Source organism: Bos indicus, chromosome 18 (genome assembly GCF_029378745.1).
Source record: "Bos indicus isolate NIAB-ARS_2022 breed Sahiwal x Tharparkar chromosome 18, NIAB-ARS_B.indTharparkar_mat_pri_1.0, whole genome shotgun sequence".
NCBI classification, from domain to species: domain Eukaryota; kingdom Metazoa; phylum Chordata; class Mammalia; order Artiodactyla; family Bovidae; genus Bos; species Bos indicus.
The window spans coordinates 4,794,749-4,818,661 of record NC_091777.1 but is presented as its reverse complement, the minus strand read 5'-3'; the positions used below and the strand labels follow the sequence as shown (position 1 = coordinate 4,818,661).

The following is a 23,913-nucleotide window of genomic DNA, read 5'->3' as shown; positions in this document are numbered from 1 at the left end:
TAGGAAAGTGGATCACGGACTGGATTTCATTATATTCCAAAACAAGCCCCAGTGTATATGCTGTGTGTTGAAGAAGACATGTCTTGATGCCAACACATTTCAAACATGTGGGAGTTGTCACTCTAAAGTAGATTTTTTAAATCAAATTCATTAGGACTTACTTTATATATACTAAAAATTATTCAATGAACTTGGACAAATGATATACTAATGCAGCCACCACCATAATCAAGATGTAGAACATTTCTGTTGCCCCAAAAGTGTTCCTTTTTGCCTCTTGCAAACTCCAGCTGCAGACAACCACTGATCTGCTTTCGGGTGGTGGTGGTGGTTTGGTCCCTGTGAGCCCTCCAGGCTCCTCTGTGTATGGGATTTCCCAGGAAAAAATACTGGATTGGGTTGCCATTTCTTTCTCCAGGGGATATTCCCAACCTAGGGATTGAACCCGTGTCTCCTGCATTGGCAGGCGGATTCTTTGTTGCTGAGCCACCAGAGAAAGAATGAAAGCCCCATTCTTTCAGTTACTGTATGTTAATTTTACTTGTTCTGGAGCTTCACATAAACGGAATCCTATTTCATGTACTGTTTGTGTCTCACTCTCTCACTCAGCTGGTGTCTTTGAGATTCTCCCTTTCTGATGTGGGTTCTGTCAGTAGTCTCCACTTTACTGCTGAGCAGTGTTCTACTGGATGGACACAGCATGTTAGTTTATCAGTTAACCTTTTGATAGACATTTGAGATTGGGTTGTTTCCAGTTTGACATCTGTGTATAAAGATGACATGAACATTATAGTACACTCATTTTAATGGACACAGTATTTTAGTACGTTGTTTTAAAACTCCTGGACCTAGTTAAATTCAAATCTGTGAAAATTCTTGATGGTATTCCCAGATGGTTCGGTAGTAAAGAACTTGCCTGCCAATGTGGAGGACACAGGAGATGCGAGTTCCATCTCTGAGTGGGGAAGATCCCCTGGACAAGGAAATGGCAACCTGCTCCAATATTCTTGCCTGGAAAATCCCATGAACAGAGGACCCTGGTGGACTATAGTCCTTGGGGTCTCAAAGAATTGGACAGGACTGAGCGACTGATCATGATGCTACCTGGCAGTATATTGAAATACACTTATATATTTACTTGAGCCTACTTCATTCTGAAAAACATTCTCTTTTTGCAGACTATGAACATCTTGTAAAAATTCATAATTTAAATAAGTAATATAATTTGAGCCAAAGGAAAGAAGGGTAGAACATTCTATGTGTTTGTATACTTTTTAGAGAAAAGAATATGTAACTTTTATTGGATTTAAAAGAAAAAAAAAAGTGTTTGGATAAGAATGCTGTGTTAAGGTTCTCCAGTTTTTATTCCTGATCCAAGAATGATCATCTGATTTGTAATATTTAGGGCATGTTGTCTACATTTCTCTCCCTAAATGTTAGATTAATTTTTTTTTCTTATGGACTTAATTACTGGTCTAACCCCACACTTGACCTTTCCCCCCACATTCTCACCGATATGTGTATTGTCAGGCTTTTAATTTAAGCTGTTTTTAAAAGCTGATAGTGGTGTCTCATTGTGGTTTTATGTTTCCCTAAAGACTGATGAAGTTGACCATTGGCCATTGCCCAGTGCTTATTGGCCATTCTCATTTCTTCTTCGGTAAAGCATCTATTCCGTTTTGTGACCATTTAAGTTTACTTTTTGTCTTATTCAGTTATGAGTTCTTTCTGTGATCTCTACCCAGTAACTTGCTAGGTAGGTGTACTGCCAGTAATTTCTTCCATTCCATGTCTTATCTTTATTTTCTGAACAGTGTCTTATGAACAGTGAAGGTTTTTAATTTTGTTGAAATCTGATTTGTCATTTTTTTTCTCTTTTGATCTTTTAATTTATTTTTTTGTTATGTCCTATTGCCCATTTCAAGAAATCTTTGCCTATTTCAAGGTCACAGTAATCTCTATAGTTTCTTCTTTAAATGTTGTAATGTTTACTTTTACATTTGGGTCTGTGATTCATTTCAAATATGATTCACAATCATATTTGTTTGTCAGCTTGATTTGAAATCACTTTCTTAGATTAGACTTTTCTTTCCCCACTGTATAGCATTTACAGTTATTGTTGTGGTTGTTAAAACTGTCTTATAGAGAGAAATGGGCTTCCCTGGTGGCTTAGCAGTAAAGAATCTGCCTGCAGTGCTGGAGCTGCAGGAGGCGTGGGTTGGATCTCTGAGTCAGGAAGATCCCCTGGAGGAGGGCATGGCAGCCCACTCCAGTATACTTGTCTGGAGAATCCCATGGACCGGCGGGCTACAGTCCATGGGATTGCAAAGAGTTGGACATGGCTGAAGCGACTTAGCATGCACAAGTGCATAGAGAGCAATTTTCATTAAAATGAAATTGTATAGAAAAGTCTTTTCTTACATAAAAAACTTTGTAACAATGTCCAGAAAAATGATGTTTCAGTTTTGTCTTAATATACCCTCCCATGAGAGCCCGTTCTGAATTTGTGAGTCTCACAGTCAGAAGAACAAAGACGCCTGTGGGATTCTTTAGGAGTCCCCTTGAGGCTTTTGCATTCTCATATTTGCCAGGCAGAAGGAAAAGAAAGTAGCACATTTTGTGAAAATAACTTCATTTGTACCTTTGCATTAGATAATGAAAGTCACCTCGTTTTGATAATCAGAACTCTTGGCTCTGATTGTCTGTCCCTAGCCAGGACCCTGCCATCCACCAGGACTAGGAGGGGCTGGGTGTATAGCTTGCCTTATAGTTGTCCTCAGATGGTGCTGCAGAGATAGCAGTGTGCAGGGGAGACATGCCCAGCTTTGGAATGGGTACCAAAGCTGCTTCTCTTTTCATCATCACTGCCCTGAGTGTTATTTTCCTGTGGCTCAGTTACAACTGACTTGCCCTGAATTGAGTGAATCTGGAAGATGCCGAGGCCTGGAAATGACTGCATTCAAATGATTGGCCCGTCACTGCATGGCCCCCTCACATCACAGCTCTGTCCAGGGTAGGCATTACTGGCCATAAATGTCTTGGAATGTAGTTTGTCATAATTAACCAACTTGATTAAAAACATGCAACAAATGTTAAATACATCTTCAGCTGCAATGGAAAATATTGACATTTTTATAGAGTCAAATTTTGTTCAAAAAACAGGAAAAATTCCAGGTGGCTGAAAACAAATGTGTATGTGAGGGGGTGGGAGGGGGTGGGGGTGATGTGTGTGTTTGATGCATGTTTTTGCTTTTTAATTTTTTTCTATCATTTTCTTTCTTGGCTAGTTTAGCACAAGAATGGAGTATTTCTTTATGCCTATGGAAGATTAATTCTTTCAGTGGTTACTGAAAGTCAAAGATGGGCTTCTCAGGTAGCGCTAGTGGTAAAGAAACTGCCTGCCAATGCGGGAGATGCAAAAGACAAGGTTCGATCCCTGAGTCAGAAAGATCCCCTGGAGGACGGTATGGCAACCTACTCCAATATTCTTGCCTGGAGAATCCCATGGACAGAGGAGCCTGGTGGGCTACAGTCCATAGGGTCAAAGAATCAGACATGCACGCAAAGACAAGAAGTACAGCAGGGGAGGTCAACAGGAATGAGACTTCATGAAATGATTGTCCTTATATAGATGACTAGTTATTTTAATAATCAGATGGTTTGGCTTTTTCCTAATAGACAGCTGATTTTCAGAGTCATAATACTTTTCTTTGAGGAAAGCCTCAGATGATTTAGTGTAACAGAGGGAATGATCATTCACTACCCACCACTCTTTTGCCATTCAGCAACTACTGTGGTATATGTGTTGATGGCACAGGCAGAATTTATGAAGAAGCAATTAATTTACTTCAGTTGGCTGAGTGGTAGGCATAACAATGGCCACCCAAAGAAGACTGTGTACTAGTCCTTGGAGAGTTGTATGTGTTACCTTACAAGGCAAAATAAATATTTAGAAATACCATTTTTTTTCCAGGATTTGCTATGATGAGGGAAGGATCCCACTTTTACTCCTTTCACATGTCGTTTACTATACAAATTCCCTCTACCGAGACAGCAACTCAGCAGAAATTTTAGCTGTTAGAAATTACATAATACATAAACATATACACATGTATGTATGCCTGTGTATTTAGGAGATACGAATTTAGGAGGTACGAATAAGTTAGAGTTCTTGAGAGAGACAGGGAGATTATCCTGGTTTCCTCCGTGTGATCACAAGGGATCTGTGTAGCTTCCCTAGCTGAGATCAGAGGCTGCCTGGCCACAGGAGACAGACATGGAGACGTTCAGCAACATGGTTGGCTCTGAAAATGAAGAAGGAGATCTTGAGGAGTTGGAAAAAGCAAGGAAATAGATTCTCCACTAGAGTCTGTCCTAAAAGGAAATACAGCCCTATCAATGCGTGGATTTTAGTCAATGAGATCTCTTGGCCTTGCGACCTACAGAACTTGAGGATAGTATGTCTCTATTGTTTTAATTTGTTACAGCAGCACTAGGAAACTGATACAGACTGTGTACCTCAGGTGTGGGAAATGGAGCCACAAAACCATCATTAATTATTGTTAGAGGCCAGGGATACACATATATAAACACACACATATGTGCAAACACACATCTCTACATACAGGCATACATATATGTGTATATATTTGGGTATTATGTAATTTCTAATTGCTAAAATTTCTGCTGAGTTGCTGTCTCTGTAGAGGACATTTGTATATTAAATAATACGTAAAAGGAGTAAAATTGGGCTAGCTCCCTCATAATAGCAAATCCTGGAAAAAAATTATGTTTTTGACTATTTATCAGTATCTTATTAGTTATTGATTACACCCACCTGGTTATTATTAGTGCCTTATAGGGGCTTCCCTGGTGACTCAGATGGTAAAGAATCTGCCTGCCATGCGGGAAACCCAGGTTCCATTCCTGGATCAGGAAGATCCTCTGGAGAAAGGAATGGCTACCCACTCTAGTGTTCTTGCCTGGAGAATTCTATAGACAGAGGAGCCTGGTGGGCTACAGTCCATGGGGTCACAAAGAGTCAGACATGACTGAGGAACTAATACTTTTTTGAAAGATTGAAATATTTGCATGCTGTTGATCCTGATTCATAAAATAGGGATTTTTCTTCTTTTAGAAATGACAGTAAAATAAGCTATTGTTACAATGTGTATTTCATTAAGATAGATGAGATTATTAATAATATGCTAAAGCAACAAATCTCAAACTTTTGGCTTTGGACAGCTTTATAATCTTAAAAATTATTGAGGCCTCCTAAAGAGTCTTTGTTAATGTCAGTTACATACAGAGTTGTTTGTTATGCTAGAAATTTATTTATTTTATTTTAATTAATTTAAATTTTTCTTAAAAATTTTTTTGGATGCACCTCACAGTGTATGGGAACTTAGTTACCCGACCTGGGATCAAATCCACTGTCCCTGCGCTGAAAGTGGGATGGGGAAGGGTGGGAGGGAGGCTCAAAAGAACGGGATGTATCTATATATGTAACTGATTTTCACTTCATTGTGCAGCAGAAATCAGCACAAACTTTGTAAAGCAATTATACTTTAATTAAAAAAACACCTTGCAAAAAAACCACAAAAAATTATATTGAAGTTCAAAATTCAATTATAAATGTGTGAGGGCTTCATGTACTCAACGAGACAGTATTTATATCTAAAATAAAGCAAAACATTTACTTAAACCTGTGCCCCCCTAACCACTGGACCACCAGCAAAGTCCCCCCTGTATTAGAAATTCAAACTGATGAATCTTTAAAATATAGTTCACTGATTTATTAAAAATAATAAAATGAACCTATAATGTGATAACATAAATATATATTTTGTAAAAATAATTATATTTCAAAAATGTTTAAAAAATGGAAGAATGGCATTGTTTTAATTTTTGAAGATTTCTTTAAAGACTGGGTTAATAGAAAACAGCTTGATTTCTGTATATCTATTTCTACTTTCATTCAGTTGCAACCTGTTTTGGTTGAAGTATGTGAAGAAAAACTGGTCTTAGACAGGTACATAGTTGGAATGGAGAATTTTAACAGCCTTTTCAGATAATTCTGCTCATTCTTCTTCAACACTGTACCCAGACTTGACAGCTGGTAATTTCTTGAGGGCTGGTTGTAGTGTGGAATCTGAAAACATATTTGCTAATGTTTTGTACCTGGTTCTGTTACAGGAAGGGGGACCCCTTCCAGGGCCCGAAACTGCACTCTTGTCTAACACTAGGAAATGAATTATCCAAGGAGACACATGTGCTGACAAAGCAAGAGATTTTATTGGGAAAGGGCACCGGGGTGGAGAGCAGCAGGGTAAGGGAACCCAGGAGAACTGTTCTGCCGCGTGGCTCGCAGTCTTGGTTTTATGGTGATGGGATTAGTTCCCGGGTTGTCTTTAGCCAGTCATTCTGACTCAGAGTCCTTCCTGGTGGTGCACGCCTTGTTCAGCCAAGATGGATGCAGTGAGAAGGATTCTGGGAGGTGGTGGGACATGTGGTGTCTCCTTTTGACCTTTCCGGAACTCTTCTGGTTGGTGGTGGCTTATTAGTTCCGTGTTCCTTAGCAGGACCTCCTGTTGTAAAACAACTCATGCAAATGGTTACTATGGTGCCTGGCCAGGGTGGGCCATTTCAGTCAGTGTGCTTCCCCTAACAGTTCTGTTAGAACTCACTGCTCTGTCCTGTGAAGTATCTTTTACTCATGGATAATTTTGTACCACAACATATTAGACATTTGGGAAATATTGACTTACTCCCAAGTTTTGGCCCAATACATGCAATAGCAAAAAAATCACATTTATTAATGTTACGGGCATTCTCTTCAGAAAGTCTTTACTATTTCAGAAAGATGTCAAGCTTCTGGTAGCAGGTACAAGTTTTCTAAGTTTTTGTTTTTTTTTGCTAGAGAGCTCAAATTGGTAGTAGCTACTGTTAGTGTTTTCCTTGAAGTGACAGTTCGCGTCACTCATTTTCAAGAGAATTTCTGCTAAATATTCAGTTTGTTGGGTGTTCTTTAAAAAAGCAGGGAAGTGGGGTGTGCTTCATGAAGAATGAAGCTACTTCAGCTTGCAGTGCAATCACACAAGTGCTGCTCTCAAAACAACCATTGTACTTGAGCAGGTAACACAAGTGCTTTGGTATGCAATTCCCCTTTGTCATAGCATTATTAAAATTAGTAGTAGAAGTAGTCAAGGATCAAGATTGAAAACAGCCTGACTTTACTAAATAAATTTTATTGCATCATTAATGACATTCTTAAGTGAAGCAGAATTTCTTTTATTTTACCTGAAGTGTGTGGCCTTGAAAAATACAGTGATTGTTACTATTCCTGGCTGCCACTGGCTTGACTGGTGCTAAAACTCCTGCAGTTTTACCACCATTGTTTCTGCACGGATAGATGCAAATAGCAACATAGTGAAAAGTCAGTGGACATCGTTATTATGAAAAAGACTTTGACCTCTAAATGCAAGGACCCCTCATCATGGGGACCCCACAGACAACAGTTGAGAATATAAGGGTGGCTCTGTGTGATCACAAACACCTCTCCTCACTGTGGATTGCGGTACTTTCACAGTGTTGGGGACATAGTAAGAGGGGTACTACAAACACATATGTTTCCATGGTTACATAAATTACCTGTGTATCTGGTATCAGACACAAGCAGGGCTTCCGGACTGCAGAGAGTTACAGAGGAATTGACAGAGGAGAAACAGCCACCTCTTCATTCCAGCCAGTGTGGTCACATCTGCTTCTGAAGCGATATCAGAAATTTGTCTTCTTTGTACAACATTTTGACTTTTCAGACTGTGCCAGCTGATGAAGTATTTGAACCAAAATCACTAGCAAAGGGAAAACAAAACACTTCATCCTGGATTTGGTCTGCAGCCAGTCTCTACAGTACATGGGCAGCAACTACTTGGAGAGTAAAGGAATCAAGTTAAGAGTGACCAGATAGGAGGGTCAGCTGTTCACAGCCCCCTGTGTAGGTTGTGATGGTGCTTGCTGGGATTAGGTCCTCTCAATCCTCGACTGTCACAGATAGAGGAGAGAGTTGTCATGCAAAATGCATCACTTTGTCTTCAGCTCAGGTCTTAGTCGTTTTAGTTATCAGACCCAGTTGTGATAGTGCTGTGTTACAGAAGTTTTCCTTGTAAGTCAGGGCAGAAAAATCCAACCCAAAGAGTGAGAGATACTGAAGAGTAACTGTGGGTATACTGTGATAATTTCAGACGTAGTCAAACATCTAGAATGTAAAGAATGCTGGGACTGACCATCATAGAGAAGCTAAAAAAAGTTAGCACCAACTTGTGTCTTATATTTATTAGATGTATCTACCTACAACCACTAACCTCATAAATGAGCTGTAATTTAAAAAAAAAAATATTGTTCTAACATTTCCTAGGCCATTTGGGTCTCAGGCAATTGAACTGATAGGATAGTCATGAAAACTAGTCATTAAGAAAAGTATTTGGATACAAATAAACTGATCATATTATAGATTTTTTTTTGTTTGTTAAATTCACATTTGGTAGTAAACATTCTTTGTGTTCAAATCACCATGTGTGGTGCCCTGAAGCTAAAATGTTGATCAAGGTATAGATTTTTTTCCTGCTCAGAATTTACTCTGGTGAGTGATAGAAATGCAGAGCAGCCTGTGGCAAGTGCTTCATGGTAGCCTATACGAAAGTGGGGTATCAGGCCTGTGGTGTTCTAGGCTTCAGGGAAAAAGAAATGAACAAGATGGCAAATGTCCCTGACCTCAAGGAGCTTATATTCTAGTATCTTCTGGAGTAAAAAGATAAGTAGCATGAAAACAGAGGAGGTGGTGAACATGACACCACTGGAAGGATTGGAGATTTTAAGCAAAATGTGGCGTTGGAGCCCAAAGCTGTGACACATGTAACTTTCACAGGTAGAAAAAAGGAGTTGCAGGAGAGGAGAGACCTTCTCTTTTTTTATTGAGTGTCACTTGATGTACAATATTACATTAGTTTCAGGTGTGCAACATAGTGATGAGATGATTTTGTACACCATAAAGTGATCACCACGATAAATCTAGTTGCCATCTGTCACCATACAGAGTTATTATAGTATTATTGACTGTATTCTGAATGTCAAAACAACACTTGCAAAGTATGAAAGTCTGAGGTACCTCCAGAAAATTGTAAGGGGGACATGGTGGCCGGAGAATTAACCATGTTAGCTTTCCAGACTGCAGCACAATGTTATTTTTTATGTAAAAAACTGAGACTGTAGATTGCACGTTACTGAGTTTGCAAGCTCAGATTTCTTAATTCTAAATTATATAAGCCATGACAATAAAATTACATTTGTGAAAGCATTCAGCTCAATGTGAGAATATACTAGCAACTCAATAACTATCAATTGATACTGCAAGTTTTAAAGCAGTATTAGTCAGCCTTTGCCAAGGTTTTGGTTTGATAATAAAATGTCAGTAATTTAGAACCAACATAGATTTATATTTTTTGTTCTTATTGCATTCTAGCTGCAATGCCTGCAGCTTAGTTGTGCCTTTGCTGTATTTATCTTTTTCTAGTCAGGATCCAGGGTAAAAGGGGCATGGTATGCACAGAGCATAGCAGCAAAGTGTCAGTGGACAAAAGATCAAGGACTCTAAAGCCTTCTTATTGGATGTGGTATACATGACTTCATTACGTTCTGTTGGCTAATATGGGTCACATGACCAAGCCTGTCAATTATGGAACAAGGGAGGCACTGTAAGTCACATGGCATGGCTTAGGCATGTGGGCAAGTAACTAACTGAGAACAGTAATACTATCAGTTGCAATTATTCTCCTGTTTTGCCCCAGTGTAGGTTGAGTTTTGGGGTATATGGAATATTGGGTGGGCAGAGTTGCTTTACTGAAGTCTAATTTAGAAGCAAACTCCTAGAATTTTGTATCAGTTCAGTTCAGTCGCTCAGATCAGATCAGTTGTTCAGTCGTGTCCTACTCTTTGCGACCCCATGAATCGCAGCACGCCAGGCCTCCCTGTCCATCACCAACTCCCAGAGTTCACTGACTCACGTCCATCGAGTCAGTGATGCCATCCAGCCATCTCATCCTCTGTTGTCCTCTTCTCCTCCTGCCCCCAATCCCTACCAGCATCAGAGTCTTTTCCAATGAGTCAACTCTTTGCACGAGGTGGTCAAAGTACTGGAGTTTCAGCTGTAGCATCATCCTTCCAAAGAAATCCCAGGGCTGATCTCCTTCAGAATGGACCCCTTGCAGTCCAAGGGACTCTCAAGAGTCTTCTCCAACACCACAGTTCAAAAGCATCAATTCTTCGGCACTCAGCCTTCTTCACAGTCCAACTCTCACATCCATACATGACCACAGGAAAAACCACAGCCTTGACTAGACGAACCTTTGTTGGCAAAGTAATGCCTCTGCTTTTGAATATGCTATCTAGGTTGGTCATAACTTTCCTTCCAAGGAGTAAGCGTCTTTTAATTTCATGGCTGAAGTCACCATCTGCAGTGATTTTGGAGCCCAGAAAAATAAAGTCTGACACTGTTTCCACTGTTTCCCCATTTATTTCCCATGAAGTGATAGGACTGGATGCCATGATCTTCGTTTTCTGAATGTTGAGCTTTAAGCCAACTTTTTCACTCTCCTCTTTCACTTTCATCAAGAGGCTTTTTAGTTCCTCTTCACTTTCTGCCATAAAGGTGGTGTCATCTGCATATCTGAGGTTATTGATATTTCTCTCGGCAATCTTGATTCCAGCTTGTGTTTCTTCCAGTCCAGTGTTTCTCATGATGTAGTCTGCATATAAGTTAAATAAGCAGGGTGACAATATACAGCCTTGACGTACTCCTTTTCCTATTTGGAACCAGTCTGTTGTTCCATGTCCCGTTCTAACTGTTGCTTCCTGACCTGCATACAAATTTCCCAAGAGGCAGATCAGGTGGTCTGGTATTTCCGTCTCTTTTGGAATTTTCCACAGTTTATTGTGATCCACACAGTCAAAGGCTTTGGCATAGTCAATAAAGCAGATATAGATGTTTTTCTGGAATTCTCTTGCTTTTTCCATGATCCAGCGGATGTTGGCAATTTGATCTCTGGTTCCTCTGCCTTTTCTAAAACCAGCTTGAACATCAGGAAGTTCACGGTTCACATATTGCTGAAGCCTGGCTTGGAGAATTTTGAGCATTAGTTTACTAGTGTGTGAGATGAGTGCAATTGTGTGGTAGTTTGAGCATTCTTTGGCATTGCCTTTCTTTGGGATTGAAATGAAAACTGACCTTTTCCAGTCCTGTGGCCACTGCTGAGTTTTCCAAATTGCTGGCATATTGAGTGTAGCCTTTCACAGCATCATCTTTCAGGATTTGGAATAGCTCAACTGGAATTCCATCACCTCCACTAGCTTTGTTCGTAGTGATGCTTTCTAAGGCCCACTTAACTTCACATTCTAGGACGTCTGGCTCTAGGTCAGTGATCACACCATCGTGATTATCTGAGTCGTGAAGATCTTTTTTGTACAGTTCTTCCGTGTATTCTTGCCACCTCTTCTTAATATCTTCTGCTTCTGTTAGGTCCATACCATTTCTGTCCTTTATCGAGCCCATCTTTGCATGAAATGTTCCTTTGGTATCTCTGATTTTCTCGAAGAGATCTCTAGTCTTTCCCATTCTGTTGTTTTCCTCTATTTCTTTGCATTGATCGCTGAAGAAGGCTTTCTTATCTCTTCTTGCTATTCTTCGGAACTCTGCATTCAGATGTTTATATCTTTGCTTTTGTCCTTTGCTTTTCGCTTCTCTTCTTTTCACAGCTTTTTGTAAGGCCTCCCCAGACAGCCATTTTGCTTTTTTGCGTTTCTTTTCCATGGGGATGGTCTAAATCCCTGTCTCCTGTACAATGTCACGAACCTCATTCCATAGTTCATCAGGCACTCTATCTATCAGATCTATTTAAGTCTATTTCTCACTTCCACTGTATAATCATAAGGGATTTGATTTAGGTCATACCTGAATGGTCTAGTGGTTTTCCCTACTTTCTTCAATTTCAGTCTGAATTTGGCAATAAGGAGTTCATGGTCTGAGCCATAGTCAGCTCCTGGTCTTGTTTTTGCTGACTGTATAGAGCTTCTCCATCTTTGGCTGCAAAGAATATAATCAATCTGATTTCTGTGTTGACCATCTGGTGATGTCCATGTGCAGAGTCTTCTCTTGTGTTGTTGGAAGAGGGTGTTTATATGACCAGTGCATTTTCTTGGCAAAACTCTATTAGTCTTTGCCCTGCTTCATTCTGTATTCCAAGGCCAAATTTGCCTGTTCCTCCAGGTGTTTCTTGACTTCCTACTTTTGCATTCCAGTCCCCTATAATGAAAAGGACATCTTTTTTGGGTGTCAGTTCTAAAAGGTCTTGTAGGTCTTCATAGAACCGTTCAACTTCAGCTTCTTCAGCATTACTGGTTGGGGCATAGACTTGGATTACTGTGATATTGAATGGTTTGCCTTGGAAATGAACAGAGATCATTTTGTCATTTTTGAGATTGCATCCAAGTACTGCATTTCGGACTCTTTTGTTGACCATGATGGCTACTCCATTTCCTCTGAGGGATTCCTGCCCACAGTAGTAGATATAATGGTCATCGAGTTAAATTCACCCATTCCAGTCCATTTCAGTTCGCTGATTCCTAGAATGTCAACATTCACTCTTGCCATCTCTTGTTTGACCACTTCCAATTTGCCTTGATTCATGGACCTGACATTCCAGGTTCCTATGCAATATTCCTCTTTACAGCATTGGACGTTGCTTCTATCACCAGTCACATCCACAGCTGGGTATTCTTTTTACTCTGGCTCCATCCCTTCATTCTTTCAGTCATGTCCAAGTCTTTGCAACCCCATGGAATGTAGCACACCAGGCCTCCCTGTCCATCACTAATTCCCGGAGTTTACTCAAACTGATGTCCATTGAGTCAGTGATGCCATCCAACCATCTCATCCTCTGTCATCCCCTTCTCCTCCCGCCGTCAATCTTTCCCAGCATCAGGGTCCTTTCAAATGAGTCAGTTCTTTGCATCAGGTAAAACCTAAGGAAATTTGTTGTCATAGTTCTTGGCCCAGTTCCAGAGACAATTGTCTTGAAGTTTTATACAGTCTGGCTAGTTATACAGGCTGCAATTTGTTCATGAATCAGAAAAGTATGAAGCCTACGATAGATCCAGTTTGGGAATTTTTCTGTCACTTGGTAAAATTCTTCTAATAGAGATGTGAGCATCTTTAATACATTTTCATAGACTCAACCAAGAAGCATTTCTCATACTTGTCCAAGAGCACAAAATACATACCTTCTCTGAGCTAGAAGCCCACAAGGCTATTCTCCATTCTAAGCCTGAAAAAAAAACTGCTCTGGAGCATTTAAAACTCCAATAGTGAAATTTATCTAGCAGTACTAAGCATTGTTCTCGCTTTTCAAGAGTTTTCAGATTTCTGTGGTCCAGGCATTAAGGACAAATTCTCAATCCCTTTTGCTTTCCCAAGGATGTAGGAGGGTCTGGGCAGAGCTCCATTTGTTACCCACAACTCTTCTCTTTAGTTCAGTTCAGTTCAGTCACTCAGTCATGTCCGAGTCTTTGCGACCCCATGAACTGCAGCATGCCAGTCCTCCCTATCGATCACCAACTCCCGGAGTTCACCCAAACCTTAGTATAAGGAAGCATTTACTGACATAAGGGCAGCATTTCAAAATCTTGGGATTAGGCTCTCATCTCGCCCCATCCCTTGTTTGATACTGGATAGTGAAACTCAACCATCGACTTAGAACAATGAGTATCTTTCTGGTCTTAAATTAGGGGTTGCTCTTCCTGAGTTGCCATTCCTAAAATGCCATTTACAGCATGTGGCAAAATGAAATTTAGGGGGGAACCTAGTCACTCAAGAAGCAGATCTCTGTGTTTATTTTTAAAACTCTTCTGCAGAAATGAAGACTGCTTGCATCTGCTTTATAGCACCACAACATCCTTTTGGAATGCTTAGCACCCATAAACTCTGCGTGAAACTGTTCTGGTTCCTCTGGTAATGTTAAGATTCTTTTGATGAAGTATAATATGAATAATTAAATAGCAGTGTCTGCTGCACCCCCTCCCTAACTTAGGGATTTGCAAGTTGATGTAATATTTCTATATCATACAGTAGATTTTAATTAAAATCAGAATGCTGTGTAAGATTGAGCAAATTGTGTTCCATTTGAAGAATTAAAGAATTACTCAGGCTTGCCAGCATGATCTAAAATTCTAATTCTAAACTGTGCTACAAATGCCAGATGCACAGGATTCTTACTGTCCATCAAATACCACCTGGAAGTATTTATCACAGCAGAAGGAGCAAGCCTGTAATATCTTTTCTGGAGGGAGACTTTTATTAAAATTGGCTTCCTTTGATAATGTCCACATTTATAATAAACGGACTCCATGAAAGGTCCTTAACTCTAATCAGGAATGCAGAACTGATTACAGTGTTTTCACGACCATATGAAAGATAAAACCCTCAAAAGATCTTGCTTCAGTGGTAAATCAACTCTTTATACACCAAAGAGAAACATAGAAGCAAGTAGAAATTTGCTGAAATAGCCTATTTGTCATCAACCAACTCGAAAGAAAGAGTTCAAAAATATTTCCTCCTCCTGGAAGAATACCAGTTGATTTGGGCCATGAAGTCCTTTTAAGAAGTTTGGGAAGAGAAGAGCGCCCAAGAGTTTGTTATCGGAAACTCTTGTCTTTTCATGGTTTTCATCTTCTATATTTCAGTAGCAGTTTGAAATGATATCAGTGTTTGTATGGATTTATAAAGAAAAAGATCATGACCAAAATGAAGTCTTGAACATGGAAGGAAGTTTGATACTTCGTCTCCTTTACTGAGAGTGGAGCCTACCTATTTCATAGCCTAAAACTGAGATTCTGACCTTATTTAAAAAAAAAAAAACTTTTTTTTTTTTTAAACGTAAGAGAGAGGCAAAAGAGATGAGTAAGAGGGCAATGTGACTGCAGAAACATGGTCAGAAAGGTGCAAGGTTGTTGTCTTTGAAGATGGCACACAGGGGAGTCAGGAACCACACAGGTGCTGTGCTCAGCCTCTGGAAGCTATGAAAGGCAAATGGATTCTCCTCTGGAACCTCCAAAAAGAAACCCAGCTCTCCCTGCACATTGATTCTAGCCCAGTGAAACTCATGTTGAAATTCTAACCTCCAAAGCTTGTAAGATAATAAATTTGTGTTGTTTTCATTCAGTAAGTTTTTGGTGATCTGTTAGAGCAGCAATAGAAAACTCAAGAAGCTAAAGATTTAGCTCAACAATTGATACGTACCTTTCTGCTTTCCACTCAGCCAAACAAGACTACAGAGATACTACTATTTTTAGTTCCTTCTGGAATGCAGGGACTTGGTTTCTTTATGTCCACTTGCCATATATATTCTGCTTTCCACTTAATCTGTACAGTAGGTTTCTCCTCTGCCATCTCCTGTCCTTATATTTTCTATTCAAGCATTACCTTTGGTTTGGTTCCAGAATTACTTTATTTTCTTTGTGCAGGATATCACACAATCGGGTTGATTGAATTCACTGAGTGCCTCAGATGAACAGTATCATTATTGGCCTTTTTTTCCCCATTTCTTTTTTTGGCATTGTTACTCTTTATTTAAAAAGTTTATTTATTTATTTGGCTTCATTGGGTCTTAGTTCTTGGCACATGGACTCTTAGTTGTGGCACTTAGTTCCCTCACCAGGGATGGAACCCAGACCCCTTGAAACTGGGAGTTTGGCGTGTTTGCCCTGAACCACCAGTTCCATTCTTCTTCCTCTGCCTCATGCCCCCAGTTCATGGTCTGTGGTCCTTCTAATATGTATATATTGTGTTGTGTAGCTTTAAAAATATATGTAAATTGTATCATAGTTTAGGTCTCATCCTGTATCTTGCTTGCTTGACTCAAATTGTATATCTGCGATCTGTCTTAACAAATGTAGGTTTATTTTATTGCTTTTACTGCTCTATGGTATTTTGCTTTATGATTTTGGCAAATTTCATTTCCCATCCTACTTTGATGGACATTTAGTTTGTCTCCAACTTCTAGTTATTAGAAACAAGTGTGGAAAGCATGGAGTTGTATACATACAGGCATTTTCAGTTTTGTCAGATGCTGCCACTGTCTTTCACAGAATCTTATCCACTTACTTCCCAGCAAACAGTGTGCAAGGATGTTTATTTCCAAAGCCTCCTGTAGTATTAAGTGTTGCTTAAACTATGTTGCAGGAAGTGAGATTTCAGTATTTTCATTTCATTGATTATCACTGAGGTTTTGACCACGTCTTGCTATACTGTCACTTGTGTGTGTGTGTGTGTGTGTGTGTGTGTGTGTGTTTTCCTGTGAAATGTGTGTTCACGTTCTCAGCCCATCCTCCAGTATTGCGTTTTGTTGTTGTTGTTGATTTTTAGGATGTTTTTATGTAGTTTAATCCTTCTTAGTTGGACACATTATAATGTCTTCTCAAGGCCTGGTAATTTTAGTTTGGTTGTGTCTGTGACGTTCTTCATTATAAAATACTGCTGACTTTAACATAATTAAATCTATGAGTTTTTCTATTGTACTTCATTTTTTCCTTTATATTTGTCTAAGAAATCTGCTCTTACCCTATTAACATCATAAAATTTTTACTCTGTAGTTTCTTCTAATCTTTCCAAGTTTCACTTTTCACACTAATAGGTTTCATCTATCTGAAATATTTTTTACATATTGTAATAGCAGGGATTTAATTTTCTCCCCAAATGATGAAATCCTTCTATACTATTTTTCATAGAGTAAGTTGTAGTGAACTAAGCCCTTTGTTTCTATCAATCTTTTGTTTTCTGTTCTCTTTTAATTACTATGACATTTCAAGTTTCCTTTGTTTGATTTTGATATTTTTGAGCTATTTTCAGACCTTCACTGGTATAAGCATTTCTCAGTGTAATGTACACTAGCAGTATGTCAAGTGTCCCACAAAATGCAATTGGATTTTGTTTGCAATTGCATTCAATTTTAGATTAACTAGATTCTCTAAATTAACCCACACATTATCTTTATAGTGTGGAGTCTTTGCCACATAAACATGGAATATCCTTACATTTATTAACATGTCTTTTATGTCTTTTAATAAAGTTTCAGAATGTACTTCATAAATATTTTACACAATGCTAGTTATTTTCTCAGTATTTTAAAATAAATTCTATTGTTATTTTTTTCATTACATTTCCTCATTTACTTTTGGTGGTGGTGTTCAGGATGAACTATTCTGTTACAGTGTCTTGATTCCCTAGTAGGAAAAGACCCAGACCTCAATGGGATGATGCTGTCTCCAAAGAAATAGAATATTTCCTTTTGAAAAGACTTACATGTTGATTGGCCATCCTGGATAACTATATTCAAATTGGTGTGTATCACTCCTGAAAATATATAAACTGAGTATTCTTTTTCTATTGAAGTAGAATCTTATCTCCATCTCTTCTCACTCTAGGCTGTAAGTAAATTGCTGACTCTGCAGGAGTCACTACCATTAAAAAATGATTGGGAGAGATATCCTGTTCTTATGTGGATTTGGGGAAAGTTTGATAAAACTCTTCCATAGGACTCCTTAGTTCAGTAAGGTGACTTTTGTGAAAGAATGCTTATCATTGTTTTGATTTTTCATGATCCTCGTTAAATTTTCCACTTCTTGGGTCAATTTTGAATGTTCATTTTTTTATTTTTTTTTAATTTTATTTTATTTTTAAACTTTACAATATTGTATTAGTTTTGTCAAATATCGAAATGAATCCGACATAGGTATACATGTGTTCCCTGTCCTGAACCCTCCTCCCTCCTCCCTCCCCAAACCATCCCTCTGGGTCGTCCCAGTGCACCAGCCCCAAGCATCCAGTATCGTGCATCGAACCTGGACTGGCATTTAACCTGTATTTTCAAATTTACTGTCAGATGAAAAAGAAGTGCTCTTTTATTTTCTGGAACACATGGGTTTTTTAAGCTATGTATTATCATTGATTTCAAATTTTATCGTGGTCTGATCCAATAATACAGTTTTTATAATATCAGTTCTTTAAAATAGTTGAGAATTCTTTTATGATCTCTGCATAGTCATGTTTTTAATGTATGTTTGATGCAAGTACATTTTCTCTCTCTCTTTTTTTAACTTTTGTATTGGGATATAGCTGATTAACAATGTTGTAATAGGATGGTGCAAAAGTAATTGCAGTTTTGCATTGTTGAACTTTGCCAGTTGATATTAGAATACATTCTTAAGTGTGGTTATGTTATACATAATTTTAATGCACATTTCTCACTTTGTACTTTTGCTATTGACTTCTTGCTATTTATTTTACATTTATTTTAGACAGAAGTGATGTTAGCAGATTTGAGTGTTTTTTTAATTCGATTTCAAAATGAGTCATAAAACAGCAGAGATAACTCGCAACATCAACAACACATTTGGCCCAGGAACTGCTAATGAACATATGGTGCAGTGATGGGTCAAGAAGTTTTGCAAGGGAGATGAGCCTTGAAGATGGGGAGTATAGTGGTCAGCCATCAGAAGTTGACAACGACCAACTGAAAGCCATCATCAAGGCTGATCATCTTACAACTAACCACATGAGAAGTTGTTGAAGAACTCAATGTTGGCCATTCTATGGTCATGTGGCATTTCAGCCAAATTGGAAAGGTGAGAAAGCTTGATAAGTGGGTGCCATATGAGCTGGCGAGAATGAAAAAAAAAATCATTGCTTTGAAGTGTTGTCTTAACTTACTCTGTGCAACAATGAAGAACTATTTCTCAATCAGACCGTGATGTGTGAAGATAAGTGGACTTTATATGACAACTGGCGGCAACCAGCTCAGTGGTTGGACTGAGAAGCTCCAAAGCACTTCCCAAAGCCAAACTTACACCAATAAAGGTCATGGTCATTGTTTGATGATCTGCTGCCCATCTGATCCATTACAGCTTTCTGAATTCCAACGAAACCATTGCATCTGAAAAGTGTGCTCAGCAAATCAATGAGAACAGAAAACTGCAGCACCTGCAGCCGGCCTTGGTCAACAGAAAGGGCCTGTTTGCATCCTCACCTGATTTCTCACCAGCCGATTACCCCTCCTCCATGCATCTGGACAACGTTTTACAGGGGAAAATGCTTCCACAGCCAGCAGGAGGCAGAAAATGCTTTCAAAGAGTTCATTGAATCTGAAGCATGGATTTTTATGCTACAGAAATAAATTCCCACATTTTTTCTCATGGGCAAAAATGTGTTGATTTTAATGGTGAATGGTTCCTATTTTGATTCATAAAGATGTGTTTGAGCCTAGTTATAATGATTTAAAAGTCATGGTCTGAAACCACAATTACTTTTTCACTAACCTAATAGTTTCAGGTGAACAGTGAAGGAACTCAGCCATACATGTATATGTATCCATTCTCCCCCAAACTCCCCTCCCATCCAGGCTGCCACAAAATACTGAGCAGAGTTCAAGTGCATTTTCTATTGCAGTACAAAATTCCACTTTTAAAATCATATTATTCAAATGTTATTGTTGCATATTTTTATCTGCATATCTCAAAAGTTTCTGAAAGTATTAATATCTCAAAATTATAGGTTTTTTCTGTATCCTTTTAATTTTTGCTCTATTTCAAAGCTATAACATGGCTTTTATGTACCTGACACTTAAAATGATGTCTCATTGCATAACATGGGAGAGGGAAAAGGCTAATGTGTGGTCATAAAAAGGGTTGGGTGATGGGGAAAATATGACAGCGTCATCATTGTTTTAGTATATGAATGTATATCAGGCAATATTGTTTATAAAAGATGTAATAGAATTAGCCTACCTTCAGAAACAGTTAATATTCTGTACAGCATTAATCCTGAAATCCATTTCAAAATTGTATTCATATGAATCATATTCATATTCAAAAGCATATTAAAAAGCAGAAATTCAGTTTGTCAACAAAAGTCTGTCTAGTCAAAGCTATGGTTTTTCTAGTAGCTATGTATAGATGTGAGTTAGACCATAAAGAAAGTTGAGCACCGAAGAATTGAACTGTGGTGTTGAAGAAGACTCTTGAGAGTCCCATGGACTGCAAGGAGATCAAACCAGTCAATCCTAAAGGAAATCAGTCCTGAATATTCATTGGAAGGACTGATGCTGAAGCTCCAATACTTTGGCCACCTGATGCGAAGAACCAACTCCTTGGAAAAGACCCTGATGCTGGGAAAGATTGAAGGCAGAAGAAGGGGACAACAAAGGATGAGATGGTTGGATGGCATCACCAACTCAATGGACATGAGTTTGAGCAAGCTGTGGGAGTTGGTGATGGACAGGGAGGCCTGGTGTGCTGCAATCCACAGGGTCACAAAGAGTCGTACATGACTGAGCTACTGAACAACAACAACAGTGTTGAATAGAAGAAGGAGAGTGAAAGAAGTCCTAAGGTCTCAGAGCAGGGTTAAAAAAGTACGATTGGAAGGTTAAGAATGTTGAGTATGGCTCTGAATCATCACAGACCCTCTGAAGAGGAGACGAGAGTCTTTTCCAAGTACTATTTTAATTGATAGTGAATTAAAAAGTAGTCCTAGTGGTATAAGAAGATGCTTTCCATTTCTAGGCTGCAAAGCCACTCTTGGGGAAAAATCTCTTGCATCATTTGGTTATTGAATACAAATAGTTAATAAGCTGTTGCAATAGTGAGCTTATCACTGAAGTGATTCCAATAGATGAAGTCTACACATGGGGCTGATAAGCTCCACGAATGCTAATCACTTTTCTTGTTTGACTGTTTAATCTTAACCCATTTTTAATGCTAGGATTAATAATAGTATGGAAAAGAGGGGAAAAAACCTTCCCAGGTACTTATAGTCCAAATAGAAAAAAAAGCTTTCCCAAATACTTGTAGTCCCAAGTAGTTATAGTTGTTTGTGAAATTAATTTTACAAAGGAAAAGTTGCCAAATGACACAGAAAGGCTGCTTTGACTCTGTCTTAATGCTAACATCAGTTTGTGTGCTATATCCTGGGAGAGCAGGATTGAATAAAGTGGAGGCAGAAGAGCTGCTGTTTGTAAAATCCAGATGGTACAGAGTTCTTTTTAAAAGGGTGGGAACATAACCACCTTCCAAAGGATGAAAGTAAGCAAGTGCCACACGTATTTCTTCAAAAGCTAAATGTTCTCCCTTTTTTCCGGTTTGATTTTTCTCAACTTGAAGCTTTTTGTCTTCTGCCAGGAACCAGAAATCTTGGAAGGCAAAAAAAGAAGTTGCAGTCATCACTGCCAACAATCTGGTTAGCCGGACAGGTGCTTCTGAGGCTCTAAATTCCTGCCTGGGTAGCTGTATAACTGGGATGCTCCTCTGCCATGGTACTGCTTCTAAGATTGTTTACTTCATTGTAATTCACTTCTGTAAAGTTTTTTAAATTGAGATTCCTCATATAGAAATCTTTTATGTTTTATTGCCTTGATGATGAGCGGAGATTAGCTTTGCATTTGCAAAATTGAATTACTTTCCCAAAGTATTTCTTAATTTTCATGCAGATGCCACAGAAAATTCCAAGAGAGTGAAAAGTTGTTAGCTGCACTTTAAATACCAGAAAATCTCTGTGTGGGAAGGGGAAAGGAAAAGGGTGAAATTACTTTTATTTTAAAATTGAACATAGGGGCGTTCGTTCTTCAGAATACACATCTGGAGAATAAGTACCTAAGGGGAAAACGCTCTCGTAGTTCAAATTTTGAACGTTTTAGTGTCAAACTTTTGTATCACTATCATCTACTAAGGAAAAATAAAAGGAATTTTAACATGAGGGGTGAACAGCTGTACTAATGTGAGAACAGCATCCTGGGCTCATTTCAAACTTGTTTCTGAGAATTCAGCTTCCCTCCAAATTTTATTGATGAGTTGGGATCTATTGTGATAGTACCCCTCTGATGTCCTTCCAATTCTGTGTCCCTTTCTCATCTCCAGATCAGCATATCAGCAATTCCATGCTTTACCCCAATACATATTTTTAGGGGGAAGATAAATGTTTTCCTCTTTCCTCTTAGGTTCAGTTATTGAAACCTGTGAGTTAAATTGACACCTGATGAACTGATAAAAAGTTTGTATGCACACATGAGCCAACAAGAGAAATAGCTAGCTGGTTAAATGGTTAAAGGGCAAACTTTGTAGGGGAATGGAAGGGGGAGAAATGGCTTCCATGTGAAGGACAGATAGGGTTGTTTAGGAAAGATAAATGGGTTTTTAGGAGAAAAATGGGAAATAAGTTGATGGTAATATTTGACTGTTACATAGTATATATTATATACTCTAATATTATTATATAATAGAAAAAACTACAGTTTTTTCTGTTTTTCTTTTTTGTCTTCTTCAGGACCTTCCTGTTTTCTGCAGGGTCATAAAATTCTCCTTAGGGGATTTATGGTAGGTTTACTCTTGGTTTCTCTCCTTCGAGTAGAAGCTGCCCTGAAGAGGGAATTTAAGGAAGGCAGTCCTCGTTTCTAAAAAGTTTCTGTTTTTAGTCAGATAAGAGAACTCTGAAAAGGCTTCACTCTCCATATGTTGAATTTCAAATGTCTTCAGCTTAAAATAATTCTTATACCAACTCTGGAGTTCCAAGTGAGTGCCCACACTTTGAGGAATTCAGGTTTCTAAAGTTGACATTTCAAATGTGCTAAAGTTACTCTACAATCAGTTATAGCATAAAATATAAAGAGAAAAAAGAGAAGTTATTCTTAATCTGCTGAAGCCTGAAAAATTCTCCTAGGGTATCTTCCTAAATGAATTAGATACATTAAATGGCAAAAAGAAACTTTAATAATTAATAATCTTTAATAACTGATAATCTTTGATGATCTTTTTGATAATTTTTCTCAGTAAATTATCCACACAAATGGTTATTTAATGAGGTACCAAGTTCTGAATAACCCATTTCTCATTAAACATTTGATCAGTCAGCAAACACTTAAAACACGGTGGGTGACTGACACATTTTAACTTCTGAGTTTGATTTGAACCTCCTGTCACTTGACATTTTCTTAAAAACATCTGGATCAATAACATATGTGGGCAACATGAAGCTTTAAGTAGATTATTTGTGTTATGGTGAGGATTTAATTATTGTGTGCATTTGAGTTTTAGCCTTGTTTTGGTCTCTCTTATGGGAAAATGAATAGATTCACTATTCATGCAATAATAAATGAATCTCAGAGTTTTGAAGGGTGAACTTTGTTCATTTATTCAGATTGGACTTATTATAGAGACCGTATTTCTAAATCAGAGTGAAGATCAGTGGCAGAATGAATCAATGTATGAAATTATCTTTGCATCTATTGAAGAAACAAATCTAATAGGTAAAGTAAAATCCAGTTCTGCTGGCATTTTGTACATTCATAAGGCAAAATTAATGGCTTTAGGTTTTGTAGTTTTGGTGGGGATTTTTTTATACATATTTATCACAGAAAAACTAGCAATGACATCTAAATAAGTCAGCTTTGTTTTCTTTTCCTTCATCGTTAAAGCTCATGTTATTCTGCACTGGTAGAACTAACAGCCTGAGGATCTCTAATAAGTTATCAAATGTCTCACGCTATTGCAACCTTTGTGTTCTCAAATGCTTTTCTGGGTGGAAGATTAAAGACCCTCTTAACCATCTTGATATTTAGTTATTAGGGAGTGGTTTGTATAATTATGAGGCTTCCCTGGTGGCTCAGATGGTAAAGAATCTGCCTGAAATGTAGGAGACCCTGGTTTGATCCCTGGATCGGAAAGATCCTCTGGAAAAGGGAGTAGCTACCCACTCTAGGATTCATGCCTGGAGAATTCCATGGACAGAGGAGCCTGGCAGGCAACAGTCCATGACTGAAC

The 23,913-nt window shown here is 38.4% G+C and overlaps 1 long non-coding RNA gene across 1 annotated transcript in view; it reads left to right on the top strand.

Moving 5' to 3' along the window:
- LOC139177344 (uncharacterized) overlaps positions 1 to 23,684 on the top strand; it is a 33,335-nt gene extending 9,651 nt beyond the window's left edge. Inside the window, exons 4-6 of the long non-coding RNA XR_011561815.1 lie at positions 21,280 to 21,350; positions 22,421 to 22,470; positions 23,291 to 23,684. This is a non-coding gene — a long non-coding RNA (uncharacterized lncRNA). The remainder of the gene's footprint in view (positions 1 to 21,279; positions 21,351 to 22,420; positions 22,471 to 23,290) is intronic.
- Positions 23,685 to 23,913: the final 229 nt, after the last annotated feature.